The following is a 15562-nucleotide window of genomic DNA, read 5'->3' on the forward strand; positions in this document are numbered from 1 at the left end:
TCTCTCTCTCTCTCTCTCTCTCTCTCTCTCTCTCTCTCTCTCTCTCTCTCTCTCTCTCTCTCTCTCTCTCTCTCTCTCTTTCTCTCTCTCTATCTGTCTGTGTGTGTGTGTGTGTGTGCGTATGTACGAACGTGCATGTGTGCGTAAGGACGTGCGTCCGTTAGTGCGTGTGACGGTGTGTGCGCGTGTGTAGGTATGTGTGTGCGTGTATGTGTACGTGCGTGCGTGTGTGTGCGTCTGTGTGTGTGTGAGGGCGTATGTGCGTGGGTGTGTGTGTCTGTGTGTGTGTGTGCGCGCGTATGTGTGTGTTTGTGTGTGTGTTTGTGTGTGTGTGTGTGTGTGTGTGTGTGTGTGTGTGTGTGCTTTCGTTTTCCTGTGTACTCATGTTTGCCGCCCTATCTTATACAGTATAGAGCTAGCTGTTTGACTTCTGTTTCTGAAAGGACCATCCCAGTATCTCTGTGCTTGCATAACATGTATAGGCTCATTCATGCTGTGTGTCGGTTGCCCGGCAAAAGTCATTATCAGTTTCCTCGTCAAAAATAGCCGGACTCACAGGGAGTGGCATTGTTTTCATGACAGTACCAACAGCAACGGTCACTTGCCAATAAATATGTATAGCACGTGCATTCACCCCCGACGACAAATCTGCAGCTTGTGTAAACGGCATGCTTTGGAAGTCACATGCTGCTTTCTTCAGCTTTTCGTCTTAATTAAAGAAGTACACAGACAGACAGACAGACAGACAGACAGACAGACAAAAACAAACATGTACAACACTTGACAGTCTTATTTACTCTCATGAGATCGCATCGATTAGAAGAAGAAGTCATTCTGGTCTTTACAATACAAGGAGTTCCTGGCTGTACAGTTTTAACGTGAACTGCTTGAATTAATTTGTACAATGTGTCTCTGACCTGACAAGGGGACAACAGAAAACGGTATGCTTTTGAAGTCACATGCTGTTACATGCAGCATCACGTCTAACAGAAATACACAGACAGACAGACAGGCGGACGGACGGACGGACGGACAGACAGACAGACAGACAGACAGACAGACAGACGGACAGAAAAACAGAAAGACAGACAGAGTTGAATAAAGTGACAATTATTTGGAATAGGTAGAGGTAGGAATCCCTCAAACGCAAGATAGTTTGAACACACGAGCACATACACACACACACACACACACACACACACACACACACACACACACACACACACACACACACACACACACACACACACACACACACACACACACACATGTGTCTCTGACCCGTCTACAAAATCAACAATAGCAAAAGCTATATATGATTGTATGGACATGTACTTGATAAGGAAGGGAAAAAAAATAAAACAGCAAATATTGTCACACAGAAAACGCCAGAAGAAGTTGTTGAAGTTAGGATTACTTCCGGCAGTATCAATGCTTTTTTTAATTGCCGAGAAAGAACATGACTCTTTGGAACAATACCAGAAAATCGATTTATCTCTCTCTGTCTTTATGAAGGCACATTCTCTTTCGGCTATTGATATACAGATCATAAGAAAAGAATCACAGCTGTCATTTTCGGCTGAGATCTAAAACAAAAACAGAAATTGTTTGTTTCTATCCTGGCAGCGACTTTGTGGAAATAAATTGTCTTCGATTACTGTAGGCAGCTCATCTTTCTTGACAAAGATTTTTCAAAGTTGTTTTCCATTTCTCCCTTCCAGACTTTGGACATAAAAAAGGAGCAGAATGTCTTTACCGAGTAATTCCTCCTTACGTCGAACTTGCCTATAATAATAACTGCGCAACCCATTTCTCAGTAATTCCAGAACCTTCCGTCACCGGTCAGTCTAACGTGCTCGATTGACATTAAAGAAGTCAGCGAACAAAACAGTCACAAAGTATGATCCTTCAGTCGTGAGTGCAAATGTGAAATGTCATAAAATGGCATTAAGCAGATATTAGCTTCGAAAATTACAACAATGAATGTTATTGTTATTCTTAATGTTTGTTATTGCTGAGGCCTCATTTTTAAAACCTGAATTCAAACAAAGTGTGGTTTCAGTTATTCTTTGTTGTTGATGTTTTTGTTTCTGTTGATATCTGTACTTTGTATTACAAAACAAAAAGTCGTGCTATCATACGCTGCCATGAAGACGACTTCCTAGTAATTGATCTGCCCAACCTCTTGAACTTCTAACTTTTCTTCTTGGTTCCTTCATGTCCAAAATGTTCATCCATTGATTGTGTCTTCAAACATTCTATTGTTGTTTTTCTTTGCTTTTGAATATTCCAAGTTATCGAGCATTCATTGTGCATTGAGCACAGTCTACGTTAATGTTGTTGTATTACTGTGATCGACGTCTATATCCCGGTCAACTTGCTTGCTATTTTTTCTACTTTAAGTCAGTCGTCAAGAAAATCCTCTGCTTCCCCACCCCCTCTTCCTCTCATATCCCAGCGCGCACCCACGGCTGACAAAACTTGAACAAAATCCATTGTAGACGTCTTCCTCGCAGGGGATGGCCGGAAACGCTAACCAGATCACGTGGCCTGGGCAGGCGTGCCGTGTCATTTCCTGTCAGCGTGCGACAGGCGGAGACAATCAACTGTTTGCTTAGTTACTGCCCTTGCCTGGCTGCCTATTAGTGGTATCGGATTTTTAACGGTCAGAGTGGAAGTTGTGCGCAAAGCAAGCACTCCGAGGATGCAGTTTCTGTTTGGGGAGACATCTCGGCTGTCAGATTCATGCAAAAACACTCGAGGACGGAGAGAAAGTCCGATGTTATGGCCCTGTTTTGGGTTCAAAACTATAACGTGCGACATCTATCCGTTATTACAATAAAGAAGGAAAGCAAGAAAAAAATATAGATATGTAGAAGTGCTTGATTTACAAAAGTTCTATTTGATGATTTTATGTCAGCCAGCTGAAAATAAGTTGTGTGTGTGTTTGTTTGTTTGTTTGTTTGTTTTGTTTTGTTTGTTTGTTTGCTTGCTTGGTTGATTGTTTGACTGGTTGGCTGGTTGGCTGGTTCGTTGTTGTTGTTGTTGTTGTTGTTGTTGTTGTTGTTGTTGTTGTTGTTGTTAGTGGTGGTGGTGGTGCTGTTGCTGTTCGTCCGACAATTTCAAACAAGAAAATCGAGTATCAATTCTGAACACAGCTAGAACGGCTCCGCAGGGCTAACCGCCCACACTGTTACCCAAACTTGCTGTAAGAACGTCGAGCGAAACATCACAGACAGCAGCTCCCGCAAATGTGTATACGTATCATCCTTAAAACCAGACCAACACCCAAACACTACAACCGCTCAAACTTCCCTAAACGGAAAGCCACGATCTAATATGTATGATGTTTTTCCACGGATCTCTGCGGGGAGTGTCTGGCGACGCAACGAGACCGTCTGTCAACTGGTGTATTTTGAACGTACATTTCTTCTCATGTAACTCATCACGCCGGCCACTGCAGATCAGTGTTCTGGCCAGGACATGGGAGAAGAGCATCTTTCAATAGACCAACTCCGGAAATAACTCTGTCGGGGTTTTATAGGATGTGGAATTAAGATGTGTTTGCGTGTGTGTTTTATTTTGGAAACACTGAGACAAATAAACCCAGGTGACATTATACAGGCCAATCAATACAATGTCACATGGGTTTGCTTGCTCCAGTATTTATAAGGAAGAAAAAGCTATACAAATTGACAGCTGCCTGGTCACTTCCTGTGCGCAGGAAGAGTTTTGTTGTTGAATTAGTTTCGTAAATGACACCTGTTTCAACATGCAAAATATCAAACCACCGACCACATCCTCCAGAGATGCCCCATCTTAGAAAGCCAAAGGAAAACCGTGTGGTCAACTGCAGTCCCATTCCGCTGCCAGCTGTACGGAGGAAAGGAGGACCTGGAGAAGACAGCATCATTTGTCTCGCTGTCCGGTCTAACAGTATACACGTGTGATCGAAAAAAGAAGAAGCAGAACATTCACAATTAATGAAGACCCCCCCCCCCCCCCAAAAAAAAAAAAAGGTCTGGACATAACGCAGCCATGCTTTTGATTTGTGAGATGCGTTCAGGTGGGAGGATGTTCTCATTCTGTGCAAAAGTCTGAAACAGAACTGCGATGGTTGGCATTATTGTTCACAAAGAACGGAATGTGTGTTTTAAAGGGGATTCTGACGCTTAACAACATACTGATTGCCTTACTCGGATGTCTGATGTCTAATATTTACAAACCAAATCCAGTTAGCAAAATACTTAAAACAAGTCGCGTAAGGCAAAATTACTACATTTAGTCAAGCTGTGGAACTCACAGAATGAAACTGAACGCACTGCATTTTTTCACAATGACCGTAGTCCGCCGCTTGTGCAAAACGGAGTGAAACTGACGAGCCTGTTTAGCGCAGTAGTGGTTTCGCTGTGGTGCATAGCACTGTTTTCTGTGCCTCTCTTCGTTTTAACTTTCTGAGCGTGTTTTTAATCCAAACATATCATATCTATATGTTTATGGAATCAGGAACCGACAAGGAATAAGATGAAATTGTTTTTAAATCGATTTCGGAAATTTAATTTTGATCATAATTTTTATATTTTTAATTTTCAGAGCTTGTTTTTAATCCAAATATAACATATTTATATGTTTTTGGAATCAGGAAATGATGTAGAATAAGATGAACGTAAATTTGGATCGTTTTATATAAAAAAAATTATTACAATTTTCTGATTTTTAATGACCAAAGTCATTAATTAATTTTTAAGCCTCCAAGCTGAAATGCAATACCGAAGTCTGGCCTTCGTCGAAGATTGCTTGGCCAAAATTTCAATCAATTTGATTGAAATATGAGGGTGTGACAGTGCCGCCTCAACTTTTACAAAAGGCCGGATATGACGTCATCAAAGACATTTATCGAACAAATGAAAAACATGTCTGGGGATATCATACCCAGAAACTCTCATGTATAATTTCATAAAGATCGGTCCAGTAGTTTACTCTGAATCGCTCAACACATACACACAGACACACACAGACACACACAGACACACACACACACACACACACACACACACACACACACACACACACACACACACACACACACACACACACATACACCACGACCCTCGTCTCGATTCCCCCTCTATGTTAAAACATTTAGTCAAAACTTGACTAAATGTAACTAGACATCAGGTCTAAGAATTACAGCATTAAAGACTCAGTTAAAAGGTTGTTCAAATGGCGTCACCGAAACTCGCCTTATAGATCCATTTTGCAAGGGAAAGATAAACAACATGGACGCCCACATTTTATCAGTTTGATGTTTGTAGTGAAATCAACTGTCAGATTTGTGTGTGCAGATATTATTGTCATTATTTTGTACATACTATTCGGCCGCCAAATGTTATTTTCTTTGAAAGAGAGCACCTTATCAGCTTATCTTGTTGTGTTCTATTACTACAATAACATGTTGGGGCATTCTATTCTGCAAAATATTTGAATAAATCGGTTAAACCAACAGTCTGATTTTTTTTTCTCCTGCAGAATACAAGTAACACCATAGACTTAAATAAGTTCACCTGTTCTTGGGATGAGGTCGTTCGTTAATGATTGTACCATCTACTTTTTCCTCCCTCATTTTCGTTTTCCAAGCGACCCTCTCTCGCCTCCCCTCCCAGTTTGGAGCCCCTTTTTCCTGCCCTTTCAACGAGTCTCATCTTAGCAGGGCGCCTTTTCCGGACGTCTCCGGTGACGCTTGGTTTGGTTTTTGTTTAAATTGGCTTGGCAACTTTCATCAAGCTTGCGACGTGCACAAAATGTCGTGACAGCGGCCAAGAAATCGATACCTGGGAAGCTGAAGACAGAGCAAGGAGATTGCCGTAGACGCTGAAATGAATCGAGCCACGGCCATTGGTTGATCTATTTTAATTTCTCCATGAACACACAGGTAAGATGGAGTAATTGAATCGCAGTTGTTGCAGATTTTTCACAAACGCACACGGGTATGTTTGATATTTATGCTCTTCGTCTTTAAACTCCGGGCTTTAGCTATTATTGGAGCACTTATTCGTTGGCTTAATGTATTCGGTGATTCTAATTTTACACGGGAAAGGTCAATCCCGTCGGAATAATTAGCATGTTTTGGAAGAATGCAGTATAATCTGACAGAAATTGTATTCGCTACTACTCTGAGAATCAAGGATTGGTATGTTGTCCTCGTTTCTATTTGCAGGGCCAAGTATGCATCATGTACATACTTTACCAGGGCCAAGTATGCATCATGTACATATTTTACCAGGGCCAAGCGTGCATCATGTACATAGTTTACCAGGGCCAAGTATGCATCATGTACATATTTTACCAGGGCCAAGCGTGCATCATGTACATAGTTTACCAGGGCCAAGCGTGCATCATGTACATAGTTTACCAGGGCCAAGTATGCATCATGTACATAGTTTGCCAGGGCCAAGTATGCATCATGTACATAGTTTGCCAGGGCCAAGTATGCATCATGTACATAGTTTACCAGGGCCAAGTATGCATCATGTACATAGTTTACCAGGGCCAAGTATGCATCATGTACATAGTTTACCAGGGCCAAGTATGCATCATGTACATATTTTACCAGGGCCAAGTATGCATCATGTACATAGTTTACCAGGGCCAAGTATGCATCATGTACATAGTTTACCAGGGCCAAGTATGCATCATGTACATAGTTTACCAGGGCCAAGTATGCATCATGTACATATTTTACCAGGGCCAAGTATGCATCATGTACATAGTTTACCAGGGCCAAGTATGCATCATGTACATAGTTTACCAGGGCCAAGTATGCATCATGTACATAGTTTACCAGGGCCAAGTATGCATCATGTACATAGTTTACCAGGGCTGATGTGCACAGGAAAGTTACAATCTGGTTGAGAGCCAGCCGCGGGGATGGGTCGGTTGAGATCGCAAACAAACCTCAATTTTAACCAAACCGACGCCGCGGTTTGTAACTTTCTCGTGCACACAGCCCAGGAGTTAAAAATAGAGAAGCCTATCTCCAAAGTCTTTTTTTTCTTTTCTTTTCTCATCTTTAAAAAACAAAATCTAGATTATTTTATTAACAGCTATTGTGTTTTCAGCGTAGCAATAGGGTCCGATATTTAGACGAGACAAGTATAATGCCGACGAGTCGAAGACGAGTCGCATTATACTTGTTCGAGTCTAAATATCGGACCCTATTGCTACGCTGAAAATACAATAGCGATTATATAGCTGTTCTGACCTTGATTTGTTGTTCCAAACTTACAAAATGACAGTTTTTGCGTCGATGCGCTGATCTCAGGTTTTGATAGCAGACGCCGTTTCTTATGCGCATTAGTTTTGCGCAGGCGCCACACTGACTTTGGAAAAAAACTCGATTTGACAACACAGCTGTTAAACAGCTTTGTATTAGTTCATTCGTATACAACAAAAAGAAGTTTGAGTTTTTTTTAATTTTGAACAAGACTACTTATGAAGAAGACCAAAACACAACATCAACGGAAAACTAGAAACAACTGAAGAACTAGGATGCAACAAGGGGAGGAGAAGAGAACAGCTAATCCGTACAACGCGAACAGACGGCAGCGAAGTTTTCAGTTTGGTGAATGGCATTTATACTTGTCTCGTCATGAAGCGAATTTTTCAACCTCAGTTATAAACGACTACATGAATGTTAGTGCCATGGGTTGAACATCAATACTTCAGAGGGGAATTGGGGTATTTAGTGTGGAGTTACGAGATAAGAAAAGCCGAATGCGAAAGTTTGTGTCAGTCGGCAACTTAGCTCACACAGGCACACAAAAACGGCTGTTCCGTTTTACTCCCCTGTTTGTACTACATCTTTTGACTTTGGGCATTTTGTGGTGTTTAGGGACAGAAAATAATTGGTTTAGTCCTGTTTCATCAGGAAGTTAGCAGAAAAGGGTACGCTATCGACATTTGTAAAGCTGAAAAACATTCCCGAGAAGAATTTCAAGTTGTCAGTGTGTGCTGTTGTCGATTGAAACATCGTGTGGTACAGATGGGTAAACCGGAACCATGCGTCTTTGTTATTGTCAATATGCTTTTGGATATTGGCAGAAATGGCCGACTTCCGTAGCATTATGCTTTGATGATCGGAAGAGACCATCCAATCACAGCCCCCGAATTCCCCCACGTGTCCATCAGAATAGCTATATATAACTATAAGTGGTCGTTGTCTATGAATTGTTTTTAATGCTTGTATGTTATTTCTTACGAGAAAACTTTTTATGTAAAATGTTAAATTGTAATGTCTAATGTAAAGCGCCTAGAGACTGCCATTCGGCGGGGAACAGCGCTATAAAAGAATGTTTTATTACTATTATTATTATTAAGTCTCCCTTCATCCACTGATATCCGCGACATTCTTCATAAGTAGTCTAAGACTGCTTTGTCGTCATTATAGTCTTACTTAATCGCACACGTGTCATATAACCTGCAATAATGGTCACCATTTGCTGGCATTATAAGCATAAAGCCAGTGTTCTATGTACTCGTTAGATATCTTAATTGAGCGCTTGCGTGATGTTTGTCATTTTTTTTTAATCCGTTTCCTCTTTCTGCTACTCTCCGGCATGATGCTATAGAATGTCGTTTCTAAAGACAGCGCAACAAAACAACGTACGTAAGTAGGCAATCTGCTTACTTGTCTGGCCTTCCAGATTTTTCATAAGATTTCCTTTTATTGCAACCATTTCTTAGTTAGGAGGAAGTCAAGGAACTATCCTGCTTGTGTTCGAGACTACTCAATATATGTCACAGAAAACACTGCAATGCATTCCGAGAATTAATCCGCAAATGGCCGACTACAGATGAGCATGAAGATTTTTGCCTGCACATTCACGCGTGATCTCGCGATAAATCAGCAACGCATGCGCAGATACTGCCATGAAACTGGTATTATATTTTCTACATGTTTCATGCAGTGAAATATTTGTTTTCAATCGAAATAAAAACGGCGCATTCGTTCTGCACTGATGCTTCCCCTGCATACGAGAAGACATACGTAGTGGTTGATATAGAGTAAAAGCATGCGAGCATGCGCACATGCAATTTTTCTCCTCGACTAAAAAATGTAATTTAAAGTCTACCGAAAAACTGATTTGCGCATGCGAGCTCACGGACAACATCGACCGATGTGTCTGATCACTTAGATGGATATTTGTTTGCTATTTCATTCGTTATTTTATGTATTTGCTTCGCATTTCTAATAAAAGCCTAACCGGCAGAACATACTCTAATGTTTATTGAGCAAATTTTGACAAACAATTTGTCAAATGATGGTCTTTTTCATCATTACTCTCTACATACGAAACTGAGATTAAGCGCTCTCACTCAACAGAAACGCTATATATGTCTGTCTGTCCGTCCGTCTGTCTGTCTATCTGTCCGTCTATCTGTCTGTCTATTTGTCTATCTGCTTGTCTGTCTGCCTGCATGTATGTCTGTCTTTCTGTCTCTGTCTCTGTCTGTCTCTGTCTGTCTCTGTCTGTCTGTCTGTTTGTATGTCTTTGTCTCTGTCTCTGTCTCTGAGTCTCTTTCTCTCTCTCTCTGTCTCTCTGTCTGTCTGTCTCTCTCTCTCGTTCTCTCTCTCTCTCTCTAACATCATTATTTAACAAAGCTACCGACAGATATGGGTCGGTCAACTTGATCCCACCGATTCCACGAATTGACCTTTATAAGACCAGTCTTGCTTTTTCGGGTACATCAGTTTGGAATTCATTTCCATCATCCTTTAAGCACTTAAAGTCATTAAAAAGTTTTAAAAAATGTGTCAAAAAACACTTAATGTCTGAGTAGTTTAACGCGTTTTGATTTACCACACTTAGTATTACGCCAAAGATATGCTGTGCATTGTATATTCTGAACATATTTTTGTTGTACTATTGCTACATGTTCGATTGCTACCAGCTTGTACTTATAATTACTTGCATAGTATGCATTTTATTTTATGAATAACCACATATGTATGCTCTTCATGCCTCATCTTCAACATCATCATCATCATCATCATCATCATCATCATCATCATCATCATTATCAGCATCATCATCATCATCATCATCATCATCGTCATCTTTATCATCACGTGCTGAAGTTTTCTGACCTCCTTTTGTTGGTAAACTTTTTAACTTTTTAATTTTTAATTTTTCAATTTTATCATTGTGTGTCTGTGCGTCCTAAGGACAGATTGTAAGAAAAGGCGTAGCCTTAAATCTTAATCCTTGTTAAATAAAGTTCAATTCAATTCAATTCAATTCAAATCAATTCAATTCAATTCTCTCTCTCTGTCTCTCTCTGTCTCTCTCTCTCTGTCTCTGTCTGTCTGTCTGTCTGTCTGTCTGTCTGTCTGTCTCCCTCTCTCTCTCTCTCTCTTTCTCTCTCTCTCTCTCTCTCTCTCTCTCTCTCTCTCTCTCTCTCTCTCTCTCTCTCTCTTTTTTTGAATCTTTTCCATTGAAATTCCATCTTAAGCCTGGTGTTAACCGTCTTTCTTTTCTTTTTTCTTTTTTAAAAGTAATGAATGGTGGATTGTGAGGAGTCTCACCAACTTTCCCTTACCAAATTGGGAGGAAATTTTCCGGTCCAGAATAATTCGATTTCTATGCAGGTAAACGTGATTGATGCACATCGGCTTTTATTCTCGGAAAACTGAAGTAAAAACTTCCGTTCCAGGCTGAGCAAATGATGTGGGATTAAGGGTGCTGTAGGTGGTGATTGGGAAGGGGGGGGGGGGGGGTAGAGAAGAGGATAACTGGAACTGGAGTTTTTTCAACAGAAGTACGAAATTGCTTGAGTGTGTTTCAATGAAAGAAAATTCTAACATCGTACTCCGAAAGTACCACCTCTCATACAAACATTTCTCGGTCAGTCACCTGTTTATGATTTTGTGATGATCATGTTCCTGGTTTCCCCATACTTTCTGCGTTTTTATATTTAGTCAAGTTTTGACTAAATATTTTAACATCGAGGGGGAATCGAAACGAGGGTCGTGGTGTATGTGCGTGTGTCTGTGTGTCTGTGTGTGTGTGTGTGTGTGTAGAGCGATTCAGACTAAACTACTGGACCGATCTTTATGAAATTTGACATGAGAGTTCCTGGGTATGAAATCCCCGAACGTTTTTTTCATTTTTTGGATAAATGTCTTTGATGACGTCATATCCGGCTTTTCGTGAAAGTTGAGGCGGCACTGTCACGCCCTCATTTTTCAACCAAATTGGTTGAAATTTTGGTCAAGTAATCTTCGACGAAGCCCGGACTTCGGTATTGCATTTCAGCTTGGTGGCTTAAAAATTAATTGATGACTTTGGTCATTAAAAATCTGAAAATTGTAAAAAAAAAATAAAAATTTATAAAACGATCCAAATTTACGTTTATCTTATTCTCCATCATTTGCTGATTCCAAAAACATATAAATATGTTATATTCGGATTAAAAACAAGCTCTGAAAATTAAATATATAAAAATTATTATCAAAATTAAATTGTCGAAATCAATTTAAAAACACTTTCATCTTATTCCTTGTCGGTTCCTGATTCCAAAAACATGATATGATATGTTTGGATTAAAAACACGCTCAGAAAGTTAAAACAAAGAGAGGTACAGAAAAGCGTGCTATCCTTCCGGCTTAGCGCAACTACTACCCCGCTCTTCTTGTCAATTTCACTGCCTTTGCCATGAGCGGTGGACTGACGATGCTACGAGTATACGGTCTTGCTGAAAAATGGCATTGCGTTCAGTTTCATTCTGTGAGTTCGACAGCTACTTGACTAAATATTGTATTTTCGCCTTACGCGACTTGTTTGTTTATGCTTCCTTCTGAACATAAGATGTAAGAAGAGTCGTTGCTTGGACACCTCCACAGACAACTGTTTGCTGAAAACACACACACACGTACACACACACACACACACACACACACACACACACACACACACACACACACACACACACATACACACACACACACAAACACGCACGGTACACATGCACGCGCGCACGCACAAACACACACACACACACACGCACACACACACACACACACACACACACACACACACTCACACAAACACGCACGGACACACATGCACACATGCACGCACGCACGACGCACGCACGCACGCACGACGCACGCTCGCACGCACACAAACGCACGCACACACACAAACACACGCAAACACACCACACACCACACACACACACACACACGCGTACACAATGTGATGCCATTCTTCTGTCAAGAACGTATCCAGGGGAAGTCCTAATTGCTTCAGTCCCTTGAATAAAGCTTGCCATTCTTTTGTCAAGAACGTATGGAGGGAAAATCCTAATTACTTCAGCCCCTCGTATAAAGCTTGCCATTATAAAGATTGTCCGTTGTGCCCCTTGGGTTTTGTTCTTACCTTCTTATTTCTGGCCGGAAGGGAGGCCTTTGTTGGACATATTGTAAACTGAACAAAGACGAACACAATATGCAACCTAGCAACATTGAGAAACAATCGAACGGTAATTCAATGAGAAAGATAAAGAAAATACATGTTTAGTCGCCGGCTTTGTGAAGTTAGTTTTGTCTTGTGCATTGAAATAAATGTCCCATTAAGGTGACATTTCTTTCTGCTTTCAGTTCGTCTTCCGTAATGATTCCAGTGTCCAATTGATGTGGCCGACGGGTATCAAAGGCGACCGGAAAACTTGATTTAACGTTACAATGACGCTTTTTGTTTTGTAGTTGTTTAAAAAAAAAATATTTAAATAGTTAAACGGGTTAGGCAGAATCATCGCCCACAAAGTTTGAAACTAAAAGCAGGAATTGCGCACAAAAGACAGTTGTTCGGAATCAGGGTTACGTACGGACCCTTTCTGTGGATCACAAACGTTGAAAATGGCATGCACAAGTTGGAAAATATGTCTTCAAATTGCACATTTGAATAATCTTTCGACACATTTTACCAGTAAAATCTTTTGTCGCAAGGATATATACGCTTCCATGCGCCAAAACTATCCCCTTAAAGAACCAACACCAACAGTACAAACACACAAAGATCTACCAGTTCTACCCAAAGGATACATAGAAGTCGACGTTACATTTAAGAGGCTACGTTAAAGACCGACGGAACTGTACACATCAACACAGGGTTGCATCAACGACGTTCCATTTTCTTTTTTCTCTCAGATATTTCCATGTTTCATTTTCCTCTCTCAGATAACAAAGGAACAGATTGGGACTGCCATTTATTTTCATTCGGTCTTGAAATGACAACACCACAAAAGAAAATCATCACAAGCTTTACAGTATCCCTAGGCAGTGGAATTTTTTAGGAGGCCAAAGCAAAAGCTCGTTAAAATTGGCCCCTGGGCGCAGCAAAATGTCACCTGGAGCAGAGGCAGACTCCTCAGTGGCATCAATGGCGCGCGTGAAGGAAACACACATTATGCATCAATTACCAGGGCGCTGCAAGCGAGAGATAGCAGATTTACGTCAATGAAAGGTTCATTCCTTGTTTTCAGCTTCATGAACATTTTGTTTTTTAAAGGTACATTCATTTGCTTCATCGCCGCAGATCTGTCCAGGCATTCAACTGGTACAAGAACATCCCTTTCCTTGGACACATACTGAAAAGCAAAAGCGTGGCTGCATTATGTGCGGACTGGGAATCGTTTGGCACCAATTTAGTAGTTTGACATATTTGGGTCTCACGTTCGAAAATAATGACATAATTCAACAAAATATTCCCACTCTGCACAAAAAGCAGCCACGCTATTGGTTTCTGACATCACTATGTCCGAGTAAAAATATGCTCTTATTCCACGTGAAAGACATGATATGCACGAGGTGGTAAACATACTCGTGTATGCGGGAAGGAGTAAAACGGGTATAGGTAACGGTAGTCTCATAACCATTGTTGATCGTAGGGGAGCGAGAATGTTAGAGATCTCGACTACTGTCGACTACTCTGGGGCCAGCTTTATGAGGGCGGTACCCATCTCCTCTCCCTCGCTGCCCTTGCCTCCCCGGTGTAACACGAGAAAATTACTCCCACGAGATTTTTACTCCGGAGTAAACATTTCGTACGAAAAAGTTACTCCCTATACGAAAAAAGCATTACACGAGAAAATTACTCCCCAAGACAGGTGAGTTCCGAGTAAACATTTCGTACACAAATGTTACTCCCCTGACGAATAAATTACTTCACCCCAACACAAGCAATTTAACTTCCCATGCCAGGTGTACGAAATTTTTACTCCCTTGTCCCCTGTTAGTCTTGGTGGTGGAAGGGGTGGAAGGAGGGTAGCGCGACATTCGTGTGCGCGAGATCACTTATTGGCATTATCCCTTCACCCGCATCCCATTTTTGCGTACGAGATTTTTACTGGAAGTAAAAACAAGTAGGAGTAAAAATTTCGTGGAGGGAGTACTTTTTTCATGCCTTGGGGAGTTCTTTTCTCGTACGAAAAGTGTACTCGGAGTAAGAATTTCGTACGAAATATTTACTCCGGAGTAAATTTTTCGAGGAGTAAAAATGTCGTGTTACACCGGCCCTGAATAAGGTCAGGTACCCATTTCCAGCTGGGTGGGCCGGGGAACGCTCGAGAAAATTCGGGTATTTGTATTCGCCCCGGATGGGGATCGAACCCACGACCTCCAGCGTGAGAGGCACGCGCTATAACCACTGTGCAACTCCGGGAAAGAGTACGGTACCTTTAAAGTGCATCTAAACCCCATTTTTCAACCCAAAACCCTTATTACCAACGCAACCATACACCCAGATGCATTCCATTCCCACCCCTTCAAAGGCCCGAAGATGCGAGGAGCAGACGCAGCGAGTGGGAAAAGTCCGTAAAAGCTCGCACCTGCCAGCCTTCAGCTGAAACAAGACGATGATGCTAAAAATAGAAACGTCGGCAGATGACGTAGAGATGGGAATGGGAGTGGGAGCGGAAGCAGCGCCCTCTCCATGGATCTAGATCTAACTTTCTGCAAACACGAGTCAGCATGAGTAGATCGTTTCTGCGTCGTTTACGGTTGCAATACTATCCATGCAAACATGCCGGGAATAAGTAAGCTTACTCACGGGTTCCCTCAAGTCTTTCACAGAAGGAAAGCTTGGATTGACTTTGTGGAAACAGTTTATTCACAACCAAAAGACCATCGAGTGGACACCATTTTGCAGATGATGCATTTGCAGAACAGTTCACAGCTCCCTTGTTCGAATCCGAACTCGGTTATCGTCCGAGTCGGAGGTTGATGTAGGATTCTGTCCCGTCAGGGATCCCACTAACGTTTATCAGGGATCCCACTAACGTTTATCAATGTGAAGAAGAATTTTAATGCTGCATAAAAGACAGTTGAGACGGCTGACGAAGAAGTGTCGAACCGGAGAAAGACTCAAAGTCGACGGAAAAGAAAAGTGATGAAGGCAAGTCAAGTGGTCGTTATGTTTCTGTTGGCGGTGCATGATTAAATTTAACGGCAGACGTAGTGCGTTGCATCTCCATCGTTTATGTAAGGTATGTGTGTCCGTGT

Source organism: Littorina saxatilis, linkage group LG2, assembly GCF_037325665.1.
Source record: "Littorina saxatilis isolate snail1 linkage group LG2, US_GU_Lsax_2.0, whole genome shotgun sequence".
In the NCBI taxonomy this organism is placed as follows: domain Eukaryota; kingdom Metazoa; phylum Mollusca; class Gastropoda; order Littorinimorpha; family Littorinidae; genus Littorina; species Littorina saxatilis.